General features: G+C 40.4%; 8 pseudogenes; all 8 read right to left on the reverse strand.

Annotated features, from left to right (window-relative positions):
* Window positions 1–10,094: 10,094 nt before the first annotated feature.
* Window positions 10,095–10,213, reverse strand: LOC149701487 (5S ribosomal RNA; annotated as a pseudogene).
* A 360-nt stretch (window positions 10,214–10,573) lies between these two features.
* On the reverse strand, window positions 10,574–10,692 carry LOC149701488 (5S ribosomal RNA; annotated as a pseudogene).
* Window positions 10,693–11,041: 349 nt separating this feature from the next.
* Window positions 11,042–11,160, reverse strand: LOC149701489 (5S ribosomal RNA; annotated as a pseudogene).
* Window positions 11,161–11,297: 137 nt separating this feature from the next.
* LOC149701490 (5S ribosomal RNA) lies at window positions 11,298–11,416 on the reverse strand (annotated as a pseudogene).
* Window positions 11,417–11,778: 362 nt separating this feature from the next.
* Window positions 11,779–11,897, reverse strand: LOC149701491 (5S ribosomal RNA; annotated as a pseudogene).
* Window positions 11,898–12,257: 360 nt separating this feature from the next.
* On the reverse strand, window positions 12,258–12,376 carry LOC149701492 (5S ribosomal RNA; annotated as a pseudogene).
* A 349-nt stretch (window positions 12,377–12,725) lies between these two features.
* Window positions 12,726–12,844, reverse strand: LOC149701493 (5S ribosomal RNA; annotated as a pseudogene).
* Window positions 12,845–12,981: 137 nt separating this feature from the next.
* On the reverse strand, window positions 12,982–13,100 carry LOC149701494 (5S ribosomal RNA; annotated as a pseudogene).
* Between the last annotated feature and the right edge of the window lie 2,925 nt (window positions 13,101–16,025).

A 16,025-nucleotide genomic window follows, 5' to 3' on the forward strand; every position in this document is an offset into this window, starting at 1 on the left:
CGGTAGCCTCAAGTTTAAAGTATCCTTGTATGGGGAGCAAAGAGTACTATAACATATCCAAAGGAGATCCCAGTATCTCTTGTAGAACAAGAGTTATGAGCCTCCAAAGTTTAGTGCAAAAATCATAAGTAAAATAATAAAAATAAGTGAGACGATACCAAAGTTGACGAACATTTTGCTTAATATCTCGGCTCTACGACAAACAGGGGCCGAACCACCAACCTATTGGTTAACAGCCGAACGCGCTAACCATTGCGCCACGGAAGCCCAAAAATTAAATGCTCGTCAGGTATTGTGTAAAAACCTTGACTTTTTACGTCACATCTGAGACCTCACAACACCGTTCCCGGATGGGCTCGAACCACTAACCTATTGGTTAACAGCCGAACGCGCTAACCATTGAGCCACGGAAGCTCAGAAATTAAATGGTTGTCACGTATTGTGGAAAAGTTATGACCTTTTACGCTACATCTGAGACCCCACAACACCTCTCCCGGGTGGGCTCGTACCACCAACCTTTCGATTAACAGCTGATCGCGCTAATCATTGCGCACGGAAGCCCAAAAATTCAATGTTCGACAGGTATTGTGGAAAAACTCTGACATTTTATGTTACATTTGAGACGTCACAACACCGCTCCCGGGAGGGCTCAAACCACCAGTCTTTTGAATAGCAGCTGAACGCGCTAACCATTGCGCCACGGAAGCCCAAAAATTAAATGGTCGTCATGTATTTTGGAAAAACCTTGACTTTTAACGTCACATCTGAGACGTCAATATACCGCTCCCGGATGGGCTCGAACCACCAACCTATTGGTTAACAGCTGAACGCGCTAACCATTGAGCCACGGAAGCTCAGAAATTAAATGGTTGTCACGTATTGTGGAAAAGTTTTGACTTTTTACGCTACATCTGAGACCCCACAACACCTCTCCCGGGTGGGCTCGAACCTTCAACCTTTCGATTAACAGCTGAACGCGCTAATCATTGCGTCACGGAAACCCAAAAATTAAATGTTCGTCAGGTATTGTGGAAAAACTCTGACATTTTACGTTACATCTGAGACCTCACAACACCGCTCCCGGATGGGGTCGAACCACCAACCTATTGGTTAACAGCCGAACGCGCTAACCATTGAGCCACGGAAGCCCAAAGTTAAATGCTCGTCAGGTATTGTGTAAAAACCTTGACTTTTTACGTCACATCTGAGACCTCACAACACCGCTCCCGGATGGGCTCGAACCACCAACCTATTGGTTAACAGCCGAACGCGCTAACCATTGAGCCACGGAAGCTCAGAAATTAAATGGTTGTCACGTATTGTGGAAAAGTTATGACCTTTTACGCTACATCTGAGACCCCACAACACCTCTCCCGGGTGGGCTCGTACCACCAACCTTTCGATTAACAGCTGATCGCGCTAATCATTGCGCACGGAAGCCCAAAAATTCAATGTTCGACAGGTATTGTGGAAAAACTCTGACATTTTATGTTACATTTGAGACGTCACAACACCGCTCCCGGGAGGGCTCAAACCACCAGTCTTTTGAATAGCAGCTGAACGCGCTAACCATTGCGCCACGGAAGCCCAAAAATTAAATGGTCGTCATGTATTTTGGAAAAACCTTGACTTTTAACGTCACATCTGAGACGTCAATATACCGCTCCCGGATGGGCTCGAACCACCAACCTATTGGTTAACAGCTGAACGCGCTAACCATTGAGCCACGGAAGCTCAGAAATTAAATGGTTGTCACGTATTGTGGAAAAGTTTTGACTTTTTACGCTACATCTGAGACCCCACAACACCTCTCCCGGGTGGGCTCGAACCTTCAACCTTTCGATTAACAGCTGAACGCGCTAATCATTGCGTCACGGAAACCCAAAAATTAAATGTTCGTCAGGTATTGTGGAAAAACTCTGACATTTTACGTTACATCTGAGACCTCACAACACCGCTCCCGGATGGGGTCGAACCACCAACCTATTGGTTAACAGCCGAACGCGCTAACCATTGAGCCACGGAAGCCCAAAGTTAAATGCTCGTCAGGTATTGTGTAAAAACCTTGACTTTTTACGAAACATCTGAGACCTCACAACACCGCTCCCGGATGGGCTCGAACCACCAACCTATTGGTTAACAGCCGAACGCGCTAACCATTGAGCCACGGAAGCTCAGAAATTAAATGGTTGTCACGTATTGTGGAAAAGTTTTGACTTTTTACGCTACATCTGAGACCCCACAACACCTCTCCCGGGTGGGCTCGAACCTTCAACCTTTCGATTAACAGCTAAACGCGCTAATCATTGCGCCACGGAAGCCCAAAAATTAAATGTTCGTCAGGTATTGTGAAAAACTCTGACATTTTACGTTACATCTGAGACCTCACAACACCGCATCCCGGATGGGCTCGAACCACAAATCTATTGGTTAACAGCCGAACGCGATAACCATTGAGCCACGGAAGCTCAGAAATTAAATGGTTGTCAGGTATTGTGGATAAGTTATGACTTATTACGTTATATCTGATACCCTACAACACCTCTCCCGGTTGGCATCGAACCACCAACCTTTCGGTTAACAGCCAAACGAGCTAACCATTGCCCCAAGGAACCCCAAAAATTAAATGTTCGTCAGGTATTGTGGAAAAACCTTGAATTTTTACGTTACATTTGAGATCCCACAACACCGCTCCCGGGTGGGCTCGAACCACCAACCTATTGGTTAACAGCCGAACGCGCTAATCATTGAGCCACGGAAGCTCAGAAATTAAATGGTTGTCACGTATTGTGGAAAAGTTTTGACTTTTTACGCTACATCTGAGACCCCACAACACCTCTCCCGGGTGGGCTCGTACCACCAACCTTTCGATTAACAGCTGAACGCGCTAAGCATTGCGCCACGGAAGCCCAAAAATTCAATGTTCGACAGGTATTGTGGAAAAACTCTGACATTTTATGTTACATTTGAGACGTCACAACACCGCTCCCGGGAGGGCTCAAACCACCAGTTTTTTGAATAGCAGCTGAACGCGATAACCATTGCGCCACGGAAGCTCAGAAATTAAATGGTTGTCACGTATTGTGGAAAAGTTTTGACTTTTTACGCTACATCTGAGACGTCACAACACCGCTCCCGGATGGTCTCGAACCACCAACCTATTGGTTAACAGCCGAACGCGCTAACCATTGAGCCACGGAAGCCCAAAGTTAAATGCTCGTCAGGTATTGTGTAAAAACCTTGACTTTTTACGTCTCATCTGAGACCTCACAACACCGCTCCCGGATGGGCTCGAACCACCAACCTATTGGTTAACAGCCGATCGCGCTAACCATTGAGCCACGGAAGCTCAGAAATTAAATGATTGTCACGTATTGTGGAAAAGTTTTGACTTTTTACGCTACATCTGAGACCCCACAACACCTCTCCCGGGTGGGCTCGAACCTTCAACCTTTCGATTAACAGCTGAACGCGCTAATCATTGCGCCACGGAAGCCCAAAAATTAAATGTTCGTCAGGTATTGTGGAAAAATACTGACATTTTACGTTACATCTGAGATCTCACAACACCGCTCCCGGATGGGCTCGAACCACCAACCTATTGGTTAACAGCCGAACGCGCTAACCATTGCGCCACGGAAGCCCAAAAATTTAATGGTCGTCAGGTATTGTGGCAAAACTTTGGCTTTCTACGTTACATTTGAGATCCTACACCAACCGCTCCCGGGTGGGCTCGAACCACCAACCTATTGGTTAACAGCCGAACGCGCTAACCATTGAGCCACGGAAGCTCAGAAATTAAATGGTTGTCACGTATTGTGGATAAGTTTTGACTTTTTACGCTACATCTGAGACCCCACAACACCTCTTCCGGGTGCGCTTGAACCACCAGCCTTTCGATTAACAGTTGAACGCGCTAAAAATTGCGCCACGGAAGCCCAAAAATTAAATGTTCGTCAGGTATTGTGGAAAAACTCTGACATTTTACGTTACATCTGAGACGTCACAACACCGCTCCCGGATGGGCTCGAACCACCAACCTTTCGGTTAACAGCTGAACGCGCTGACCATTGCGCCACGGAAGCCCAAAAATTAAATGGTCGTCAGTTATTGTGGAAAAATTTTGGCTTTCAACGTTACATTTGAGATCCCAAAACACCGCTCTCGGGTGGGCTCGAACCACCAACCTATTTGTTAGCAGCCGAATACGCTAACCATTGAGCCACGGAAGCTCAGATTTTAAATGGTCGTCAGGTGTTGTGGAAAAAACCTTGACTTTTTACGTCACATCTGAGACGTCTCAACACCGCTCCCGGATGGGCTCGAACCACACACCTATTGGTTAACAGCCGAACGCGCTAACCTTTGAGCCACGGAAGCTCAGAAATTAAATGGTTGTCAGGTATTGTAGATTAGTTATGACTTTTTACGCTACATCTGAGACCCTACAACACCTCTTCCGGATGGGCTCGAACCACCAACCTTTCGGTTAACAGCCGAACGCGCTAACCATTGCGCCAAGGAAGCCCAAAAATTAAATGTTCGTCAGGTATTGTGGAAAAACCTTGACTTTTTACGTCACTTCTGAGACCTGACAACACCGCTCCCGGATGGGCTCGAACCACCAACCTATTGGTTAACAGCCGAACGCGCTAACCATTGAGCCACGGAAGCTCAGAAATTAAATGGTCGTCACGTATTGTGGAAAAACTTTGGCTTTCTACGTTACATTTGAGATCCCACAACACCGCTCCCGGATGGGCTCGAACCACCAACCTATTGGTTAACAGCCGAACGCGCTAACCATTGCGCCACGGAAGCACAAAAGCTAAATGCCCGTCAGGTATTGTGCAAAAACCATGACTTTTTACGTCACATCTGAGACCTCACAACACCGCTCCCGGATGGGCTCGAACCACCATCCTATTGGTTAACAGCCGAACGCGCTAACCATTGCGCCTCGGAAGCCCAAAAGTTAAATGCTCGTCAGGTATTGTGTAAAAACCTTGACTTTTTACGTCACATCTGAGACCTCACAACACCTCTCCCGGATGGGCTCGAACCACCAACCTATTGGTTAACAGCCGAACGCGCTAACCATTGCGCCACGGAAGCCCAAAAGTTAAATGCTCGTCAGGTATTGTGTAAAAACCTTGACTTTTTACGTCACATCTGAGACCTCACAACACCGCTCCCGGATGGGCTCGAACCACCAACCTATTGGTTAACAGCCGAACGCGCTAACCATTGCGCCACGGAAGCCCAAAAGTTAAACGCTCGTCAGGTATTATGTAAAAACCTTGATTTTTTACGTCACATCTGAGACCTCACAACACCGCTCCCGGATGGGGTCGAACCACCAACCTATTGGTTAACAGCCGAACGCGCTAACCATTGCGCCACGGAAGCCCAAAAGTTAAATGCTCGTCAGGTATTGTGTAAAAACCTTGACTTTTTACGTCACAACTGAGACCTCACAACACCGCTCCCGGATGGGCTCGAACCACCAACCTATTGGTTAACAGCCGAACGCGCTAACCATTGCGCCACGGAAGCCCAAAAGTTAAACGCTGGTCAGGTATTATGTAAAAACCTTGATTTTTTACGTCACATCTGAGACCTCACAACACCGCTCCCGGATGGGGTCGAACCACCACCCTATGGGTTAACAGCCGAACGCGCTAACCATTGCGCCACGGAAGCCAAAAAATTAAATGTTCGTCAGGGATTGTGGAAAAACTCTGACATTTTACGTTACATCTGAGACGTCACAACACCGCTCCCGGGAGGGCTCAACGATTTTGAAAATGTTATTAAAAATCGAGGTACATTTTTAATTATTGTTCAATCGAGATGAAATCACTTTCAATGAGTGTTTTATAGGGAATTAAGCTGAATTCGGTCAAAAATTTCTCCAGAAAAAAATGCATTCAAAAAAGTACCGAAAAAATCGCATGTTTTTCTTCTTCAAGATACAAAATCCGTGACAACGATTTCTTATTGAAAAATTTAATTTTAACAGTTTTTTGATTGAATATCGTTACATTTGCTTGAATTAAAGCAAAAAGTATAAAAATAATGGTTTCAGTGGTTATATTTGAAAATAGTGAAGAAATACTCAAAATATGCTTCTTTGGCCGTGAAACGTCGATTTTGAAAATGTTATTAAAAATCGAGGTACATTTTTATTTATTGTTCAATCGAGATGAAATCACTTTTAATGAGTGTTTTATAGGGAATTAAGCTGAATTCGGTCAAAAATTTCTCCAGAAAAAAATGCATTCAAAAAAGTACCGAAAAAATCGCATGTTTTTCTTCTTCAAGATACAAAATCCGTGACTACGATTTCTTATTGAAAAATTTAATTTTAACAGTTTTTTGATTGAATATCGTTACATTTGCTTGAATTAAAGCAAAAAGTATAAAAATAATGGTTTCAGTGAACATATTTGAAAATAGTGAAGAAATACTCAAAGTATGCTTCTTTGGCCGTGAAACGTCGATTTTGAAAATGTTATTAAAAATCGAGGTAAATTTTTAATTATTGTTCAATCGAGATGAAATCACTTTCAATGAGTGTTTTATAGGGAATTAAACAGAATTCGGTCAAAAATTTCTCGAGAAAAAAATGCATTCAAAAAAGTACCGAAAAAATCGCATGTTTTTCTTCTTCAAGATACAAAATCCGTGACAACGATTTCCTATTGAAAAATTTAATTTTAACAGTTTTTTGATTGAATATCGTAACATTTGCTTGAATTAAAGCAAAAAGTATAAAAATAATGGTTTCAGTGAATATATTTGTAAATAGTGAAGAAATACTCAAAATATGCTTCGTTGGCGGTGAAACGTCGATTTTGAAAATGTTATTAAAAATCGAGGTACATTTTTAATTATTGTTCAATCGAGATGAAATCACTTTTATTGAGTGTTTTAGAGGGAATTAAGCTGAATTCGGTCAAACATTTCTCCAGAAAAAAATGCATTTAAAAGTGTACCGAAAAAATCGCATGTTTTTTCTCTTCAAGATACAAAATCCGTGACAACGATTTCTTATTTAAAATTGAATTTTAACAGGTTGTTGAATGAATATCGTTACATTTGCTTGAATTAACGCAAAAATTACAAAAATAATGGTTTCAGTGGTTATATTTGAAAATAGTGAAGAAATACTCAAAATATGCTTCTTTGGCCGTGAAACGTCGATTTTGAAAATGTTATTAAAAATCGAGGTAAATTTTTAATTATTGTTCAATCGAGATGAAATCACTTTCAATGAGTGTTTTATAGGGAATTAAACAGAATTCGGTCAAAAATTTCTCGAGAAAAAAATGCATTCAAAAAAGTACCGAAAAAATCGCATGTTTTTCTTCTTCAAGATACAAAATCCGTGACAACGATTTCCTATTGAAAAATTTAATTTTAACAGTTTTTTGATTGAATATCGTAACATTTGCTTGAATTAAAGCAAAAAGTATAAAAATAATGGTTTCAGTGAATATATTTGTAAATAGTGAAGAAATACTCAAAATATGCTTCGTTGGCGGTGAAACGTCGATTTTGAAAATGTTATTAAAAATCGAGGTACATTTTTAATTATTGTTCAATCGAGATGAAATCACTTTTATTGAGTGTTTTAGAGGGAATTAAGCTGAATTCGGTCAAACATTTCTCCAGAAAAAAATGCATTTAAAAGTGTACCGAAAAAATCGCATGTTTTTTCTCTTCAAGATACAAAATCCGTGACAACGATTTCTTATTTAAAATTGAATTTTAACAGGTTGTTGAATGAATATCGTTACATTTGCTTGAATTAACGCAAAAATTACAAAAATAATGGTTTCAGTGGTTATATTTGAAAATTGTGAAGAAATACTCAAAATGTTTTTCTTTGGCCGAGTTACGTCGATTTTGAAAATGTTATTAAAAATCGAGGTACATTTTTATTTATTGTTCAATCGAGATGAAATCACTTTTAATGAGTGTTTTATAGGGAATTAAGCTGAATTCGGTCAAAAATTTCTCCAGAAAAAAATGCATTCAAAAAAGTACCGAAAAAATCGCATGTTTATCTTCTTCAAGACACAAAATCCGTGACAACGATTTCTTATTGAAAAATTTAATTTTAACAGTTTTTTGATTGAATATCGTTACATTTGCTTGAATTAAAGCAAAAAGTATAAAAATAATGGTTTCAGTGAACATATTTGAAAATAGTGAAGAAATACTCAAAGTATGCTTCTTTGGCCGTGAAACGTCGATTTTGAAAATGTTATTAAAAATCGAGGTAAATTTTTAATTATTGTTCAATCGAGATGAAATCACTTTCAATGAGTGTTTTATAGGGAATTAAACAGAATTCGGTCAAAAATTTCTCCAGAAAAAAATGCATTCAAAAAAGTACCTAAAAAATCGCATGTTTTTCTTCTTCAAGATACAAAATCCGTGACAACGATTTCTTATTGAAAAATTTAATTTTAACAGTTTTTTGGTTGAATATCGTTACATTTGCTTGAATTAAAGCAAAAAGTATAAAAATAATGGTTTCAGTGAATATATTTGTAAATAGTGAAGAAATACTCAAAATATGCTTCGTTGGCGGTGAAACGTCGATTTTGAAAATGTTATTAAAAATCGAGGTACATTTTTAATTATTGTTCAATCGAGATGAAATCACTTTTAATGAGTGTTTTATAGGGAATTAAGCTGAATTCGGTCAAACATTTCTCCAGAAAAAAATGCATTTAAAAGTGTACCGAAAAAATCGCATGTTTTTTCTCTTCAAGATACAAAATCCGTTACAACGATTTCTTATTTAAAATTGAATTTTAACAGGTTGTTGAATGAATATCGTTACATTTGCTTGAATTAACGCAAAAATTACAAAAATAATGGTTTCAGTGGTTATATTTGAAAATAGTGAAGAAATACTCAAAATGTTTTTCTTTGCCGAGTTACGTCGATTTTGAAAATGTTATTAAAAATCGAGGTACATTTTTATTTATTGTTCAATCGAGATGAAATCACTTTTAATGAGTGTTTTATAGGGAATTAAGCTGAATTCGGTCAAAAATTTCACCAGAAAAAAATGCATTCAAAAAAGTACCGAAAAAATCGCATGTTTTTCTTCTTCAAGACACAAAATCCGTGAATACGATTTCTTATTGAAAATTGAATTTTAACAGTTTTTTGAATGAATATCGTTACATTGCTTGAATTAAAGCAAAAAGTATAAAAATAATGGATTCAATGAATATATTTGAAAATAGAGAAGAACTACTCAAAATATGCTTCTTTGGCCGTGAAACGCCGATTTTGAAAATGTTATTAAAAATCGAGGTAAATTTTTAATTATGTTCAATCGAGATGAAATCACTTTTTATGGGTGTTTTATAGGGAATTAAGCTGAATTCGGTCAAACATTTCTCCAGAAAAAAATGCATTCAAAAGTGTACCGAAAAAATCGCATGTTTTTCTTCTTCAAGATACAAAATCCGTGACAACGATTTCTTATTGAAAAATTTAATTTTAACAGTTTTTTTAATGAATATCGTTAAATTTGCTTGAATTAAAGCAAAAGGTATAAAAATAATGGTTTCAGTGGTTATATTTGAAAATAGTGAAGAAATACTCAAAGTGGTCTCCCTCCCAAGTACTGACTGCGCTCGACGCTTCTTAACTTCGGTTATCGGACGAGAACCGGTGTATTCAGCGTGTTATGGCCGTTTCTCGAGAGTGCTAGTTAATAATTTGAATTAAATTAACTTTCATCTTTATAAAACAATAACAAAAAGAAGATATGTTTGCTTTTTTCATATTTGGTGGAATTTGAAAGAGGAAACAAAAGTGAAAAAGCCGACGGCACGCCAGTATTCCCAAGTACTGTATGCGCTCGACGCTGCTTAACTTCGGTTATCGGACGAGAACCGGTGTATTCAGCGTGATATGGCCGTTGCCGAGAGTGCTAGGTAATAATTCGAATTTAAATTAAGTGAGACAAATTAACCATCATCTTTTTAAAACAATAACAAAAAGAAAATAAGTTTGCTTTTTTCAAATCTACTGGAATTTAAAAGAGGAAAAAAAAGTGAAAAAGCCAACGGCACGCAGTGTTCCTAAGTGGTCTCCCTCCCAAGTAGTGACTGCGCTCGACGCTGCTTAACTCCGGTTATCGGACGAGAACCGGTGTATTCAGCGTGATATGGCCGTTGCCGAGAGTGCTAGTTAATAATTTGAATTTAATTAACTTTCATCTTTATAAAACAATAACAAAATGAAGATATGTGTGCTTTTTTCAAATCGGGTGGAATTTAAAAGAGGAAACAATAGTGAAAAACCAACGGCACGCAATATTCCCAAGTACTGACTGCGCTCGACGCTGCTAACGTCGGCGATCGGACGAGAACCGGTGTTCTCAGCGTGATATGGCCGTTTCCGAGAGTGCTAGTTAAAAATTCGAATTTAAATTAAGTGAGACAAATTAACCCTCATCTTTCTAAAACAATAACAAAAAGAAGATATGTTTGCTTTTTTCATATCTATTGGAATTTAAAAGAGGAAAAAAAAGTGAAAAAGCTAACGGCACGCAGTGTTCCTAAGTGGTCGCCCTCCCAAATACTGACTGCGCTCGACGCTGCTTAACTTCGGTTATCGTACGAGAACCGGTGTATTCAGCGTGTTATGGCCGTTGCCGATAGTGCTAGTTAATAATTTGAATTAAATTAACTTTCATCTTTATAAAACAATAACAAAAAGAACATATGTGTGCTTTTTTCAATTCGGGTGGAATTTAAAAGAGGAAACAAAAGTGAAAAACCAACGGCACGCAGTATTCCCAAGTACTGACTGCGCTCGACGCTGCTACCAGGGCGATCGGACGAGAACCGGTGTTCTCAGCGTGATATGGCCGAGAGTGCTAGTTAATAATTCGAATTTAAATTAAGTGAGACAAATTAACCTTCATCATTTTAAAACAATAACAAAAAAACATGTTTGCTTTTTTCATATCTATTAAAATTTAAAAGAGGAAAAAAAGTGAATAAGCCAACGGCACGCAGTGTTCCTAAGTGGTCTCCCTCCCAAGTACTGACTGCGCTCGACGCTGCTTAACTTCGGTGATCGGACGAGAACCGCTGTATTCAGCGTGATATGGTCGTTGCCGAGAGTGCTAGTTAATAATTCGAATTTAAATTAAGTGAGACAAATTAACCTTCATCATTTTAAAACAATAACAAAATGAAAACATGTTTGCTTTTTTCATATCTATTAAAATTTAAAAGAGGAAAAAAAAGTGAAAAAGCCAACGGCACGCAGTGTTCCTAAGTGGTCTCCCTCCCAAGTAGTGACTGCGCTCGACGCTGCTTAACATCGGTTATCGGACGAGAACCGCTGTATTCAGCGTGATATGGCCGTTGCCGAGAGTGCTGGTTAATAATTTTAATTTAATTAACTTTCATCTTTATAAAACAATAACAAAAAGAAGATATGTTTGCTTTTTTCATATTTGGTGGAATTTGAAAGAGGAAACAAAAGTGAAAAAGCCGACGGCACGCAGTATTCCCAAGTACTGTATGCGCTCGACGCTGCTTAACTTCGGTTATCGGACGAGAACCGGTGTATTCAGCGTGATATGGCCGTTGCCGAGAGTGCTAGGTAATAATTCGAATTTAAATTAAGTGAGACAAATTAACCATCATCTTTTTAAAACAATAACAAAAAGAAAATAAGTTTGCTTTTTTCAAATCTACTGGAATTTAAAAGAGGAAAAAAAAGTGAAAAAGCCAACGGCACGCAGTGTTCCTAAGTGGTCTCCCTCCCAAGTAGTGACTGCGCTCGACGCTGCTTAACTCCGGTTATCGGACGAGAACCGGTGTATTCAGCGTGATATGGCCGTTGCCGAGAGTGCTAGTTAATAATTTGAATTTAATTAACTTTCATCTTTATAAAACAATAACAAAATGAAGATATGTGTGCTTTTTTCAAATCGGGTGGAATTTAAAAGAGGAAACAATAGTGAAAAACCAACGGCACGCAATATTCCCAAGTACTGACTGCGCTCGACGCTGCTAACGTCGGCGATCGGACGAGAACCGGTGTTCTCAGCGTGATATGGCCGTTTCCGAGAGTGCTAGTTAAAAATTCGAATTTAAATTAAGTGAGACAAATTAACCCTCATCTTTCTAAAACAATAACAAAAAGAAGATATGTTTGCTTTTTTCATATCTATTGGAATTTAAAAGAGGAAAAAAAAGTGAAAAAGCTAACGGCACGCAGTGTTCCTAAGTGGTCGCCCTCCCAAATACTGACTGCGCTCGACGCTGCTTAACTTCGGTTATCGTACGAGAACCGGTGTATTCAGCGTGTTATGGCCGTTGCCGATAGTGCTAGTTAATAATTTGAATTAAATTAACTTTCATCTTTATAAAACAATAACAAAAAGAACATATGTGTGCTTTTTTCAATTCGGGTGGAATTTAAAAGAGGAAACAAAAGTGAAAAACCAACGGCACGCAGTATTCCCAAGTACTGACTGCGCTCGACGCTGCTACCAGGGCGATCGGACGAGAACCGGTGTTCTCAGCGTGATATGGCCGAGAGTGCTAGTTAATAATTCGAATTTAAATTAAGTGAGACAAATTAACCTTCATCATTTTAAAACAATAACAAAAAAACATGTTTGCTTTTTTCATATCTATTAAAATTTAAAAGAGGAAAAAAAGTGAATAAGCCAACGGCACGCAGTGTTCCTAAGTGGTCTCCCTCCCAAGTACTGACTGCGCTCGACGCTGCTTAACTTCGGTGATCGGACGAGAACCGCTGTATTCAGCGTGATATGGTCGTTGCCGAGAGTGCTAGTTAATAATTCGAATTTAAATTAAGTGAGACAAATTAACCTTCATCATTTTAAAACAATAACAAAATGAAAACATGTTTGCTTTTTTCATATCTATTAAAATTTAAAAGAGGAAAAAAAAGTGAAAAAGCCAACGGCACGCAGTGTTCCTAAGTGGTCTCCCTCCCAAGTAGTGACTGCGCTCGACGCTGCTTAACATCGGTTATCGGACGAGAACCGCTGTATTCAGCGTGATATGGCCGTTGCCGAGAGTGCTGGTTAATAATTTTAATTTAATTAACTTTCATCTTTATAAAACAATAACAAAAAGAAGATATGTTTGCTTTTGTCATATCGGGTGGAATTTAAAAGAGAAAAACAAAAGTGAAAAAGCCAACGGCACGCAGTATTCCCAAGAACTGACTGCGCTCGACGCTGCTAACGTCGGCGATCGGACGAGAACCGTTGTTCTCAGCGTGATATGGCCGTTGCCGAGAGTGCTAGATAATAATTCGAATTTAAATTAAGTGAGACAAATTAACCTTCATCTTTTTAAAACAATAAAAAAAAGAAAATATGTTTGCTTTTTTCATATCTATTGGAATTTAAAAGAGGAAAAAAAAAGAATCAACCATTTAAATTCTGAGCTTCCGTGGCTCAATGGTTAGCGCGTTCGCCTGTTAACCAATAGGTTGGTGGTTCGAGCCCATCCGGGAGCGGTGTTGTGACGTCTCAGTTGTAGCGTAAAAAGTCAAAACTTTTCCACAATACGTGACAACCATTTAATTTCTGAGCTTCCGTGGCTGAATGGTTAGCGCGTTCGGCTGTTAACCAATAGGTTGGTGGTTAGAGCCCATCCGGGAGCGGTGTTGTGAGATCTCAGATGTAACGTAAAATGTCAGAGTTTTTCCACAATACCTGACGAACATTTAATTTTGGGCTTCCGTGGCGCAATTATTAGCGCGTTCAACTGTTAATCGAAAGGCTGGTGGTTCAGGCCCACCCGGAAGAGGTGTTGTGGGGTCTCAGATGTAGCGTAAAAAGTCAAAACTTATCCACAATACGTGACAACCATTTAATTTCTGAGCTTCCGTGGCTCAATGGTTAGCGCGTTCGGCTGTTAACCAATAGGTTGGTGGTTCGAGCCCACCCGGGAGCGGTGGTGTAGGATCTCAAATGTAACGTAGAAAGCCAAAGTTTTGCCACAATACCTGACGACCATTAAATTTTTGGGCTTCCTTGGCGCAATGGTTAGCGCGTTCGGCTGTTAACCGAAAGGTTGGTGGTTCGAGCCCAACCGGAAGAGGTGTTGTAGGGTCACACATGTAACGTAAAAAGTCATAACTTATCCACAATACCTGACAACCATTTAATTTCTGAGCTTCCGTGGCTCAAAGGTTAGCGCGTTCGGCTGTTAACCAATAGGTGTGTGGTTCGAGCCCATCCAGGAGCGGTTTTGTGACGTCTCAGATGTGACGTAAAAAGTCAAGGTTTTTTCCACAACACCTGACGACCATTTAATTTTTGGTCTTCCGTGGCGCAATGGTTAGCGCGTTCGGCTGTTAACCAATAGGTTGGTGGTTCGAGCCCATCCGGGAGCGGTGTTGTGAGGTCTCAGATGTAACGTAAAATGTCAGAGTTTTTCCACAATACCTGACGAACATTTAATTTTTGGGCTTCCGTGGCGCAATGATTAGCGCGTTCAGCTGTTAACCGAAAGGTTGGTGGTTCGAGCCCATCCGGGAGCGGTGTTGTGACGTCTCATATGTAACGTAAAATGTCAAAACTTTTCCACAATATGTGACAACCACTTAAATTCTGAGCTTCCGTGGCTCAATGGTTAGCGAATTCGGCTGTTAACCAATAGGTTGGTGGTTCGAGCCCACCCGGGAGCGGTATTTTGGAATCTCAAATGTAACGTTGAAAGCCAAAATTTTTCCACAATACCTGACGACCATTTAATTTTTGGGCTTCCGTGGCGCAATGGTCAGCGCGTTCAGCTGTTAACCGAAAGGTTGGTGGTTCGAGCCCATCCGGGAGCGGTGTTGTGACGTCTCAGATGTAACGTAAAATGTCAGAGTTTTTCCACAATACCTGACGAACATTTAATTTTTGGGCTTCCGTGGCGCAATTATTAGCGCGTTCAACTGTTAATCGAAAGGCTGGCGGTTCAAGCCAACCCGGAAGAGGTGTTGTGGGGTCTCAGATGTAGTGTAAAAAGTCAAAACCTATCCACAATACGTGACAACCATTAAATTTTTGGGCTTCCTTGGCTCAAAGGTTAGCGCGTTCGGCTGTTAACGAATAGGTGTGTGGTTCGAGCCCATCCGGGAGCGGTGTTGTGACGTCTCAGATGTGACGTAAAAAGTCAAGGTTTTTTCCACAGCACCTGACGACCATTTAATTTTTGGGCTTCCGTGGCGCAATGATTAGCGCGTTCAGCTGTTAATCGAAAGGTTGAAGGTTCGAGCCCACCCGAGAGAGGTGTTGTGGGGTCTCAGATGTAGCGTAAAAAGTCAAAACTTTTCCACAATACGTGACAACCATTTAAATTCTGAGCTTCCGTGGCTCAATGGTTAGCGCGTTCGCCTGTTAACCAATAGGTTGGTGGTTCGAGCCCATCCGGGAGCGGTGTTGTGACGTCTCAGATGTGACGTAAAAAGTCAAAGTTTTTCCACAACACCGGACGACCATTTAATTTTTGGGCTTCCGTTGCGCAATGGTTAGCGCGTTCAGCTGCTGTTCAAAAGACTGGTGGTTTGAGCCCTCCCGGGAGCGGTGTTGTGACGTCTCAGATGTAACATAAAATGTCAGAGTTTTTCCACAATACCTGACGAACATTGAATTTTTGGGCTTCCGTGGCGCAATGGTTAGCGCGTTCAGCTGTTAATCGAAAGGTTGGTGGTTCGAGCCCATCCGGGAGCGGTGTTGTGAGGTCTCAGATGTGACGTAAAAAGTCAAGGTTTTTACACAATACCTGACGAGCATTTAATTTTTGGGCTTCCGTGGCGCAATGGTTAGCGCGTTCAGCAGTTAACAAATAGGTTAGTGGTTCGAGCCCACCCGGGAGCGGCGTTGTGGGATCTCAAACGTAACGTAGAAAGCCAAAGTTTTTCCACAATACCTGACGACCATTTAATTTTTGGGCTTCCGTGGCGCAATGGTTAGCGCGTTCAGCTGTTAATCGAAAGGT

The sequence above is a fragment of the Phalangium opilio genome, unplaced genomic scaffold, assembly GCF_054372755.1.
Source record: "Phalangium opilio isolate 3A_F unplaced genomic scaffold, DU_Popi_V2 ptg000019l_1, whole genome shotgun sequence".
Taxonomy (NCBI): Eukaryota; Metazoa; Arthropoda; class Arachnida; order Opiliones; family Phalangiidae; genus Phalangium; species Phalangium opilio.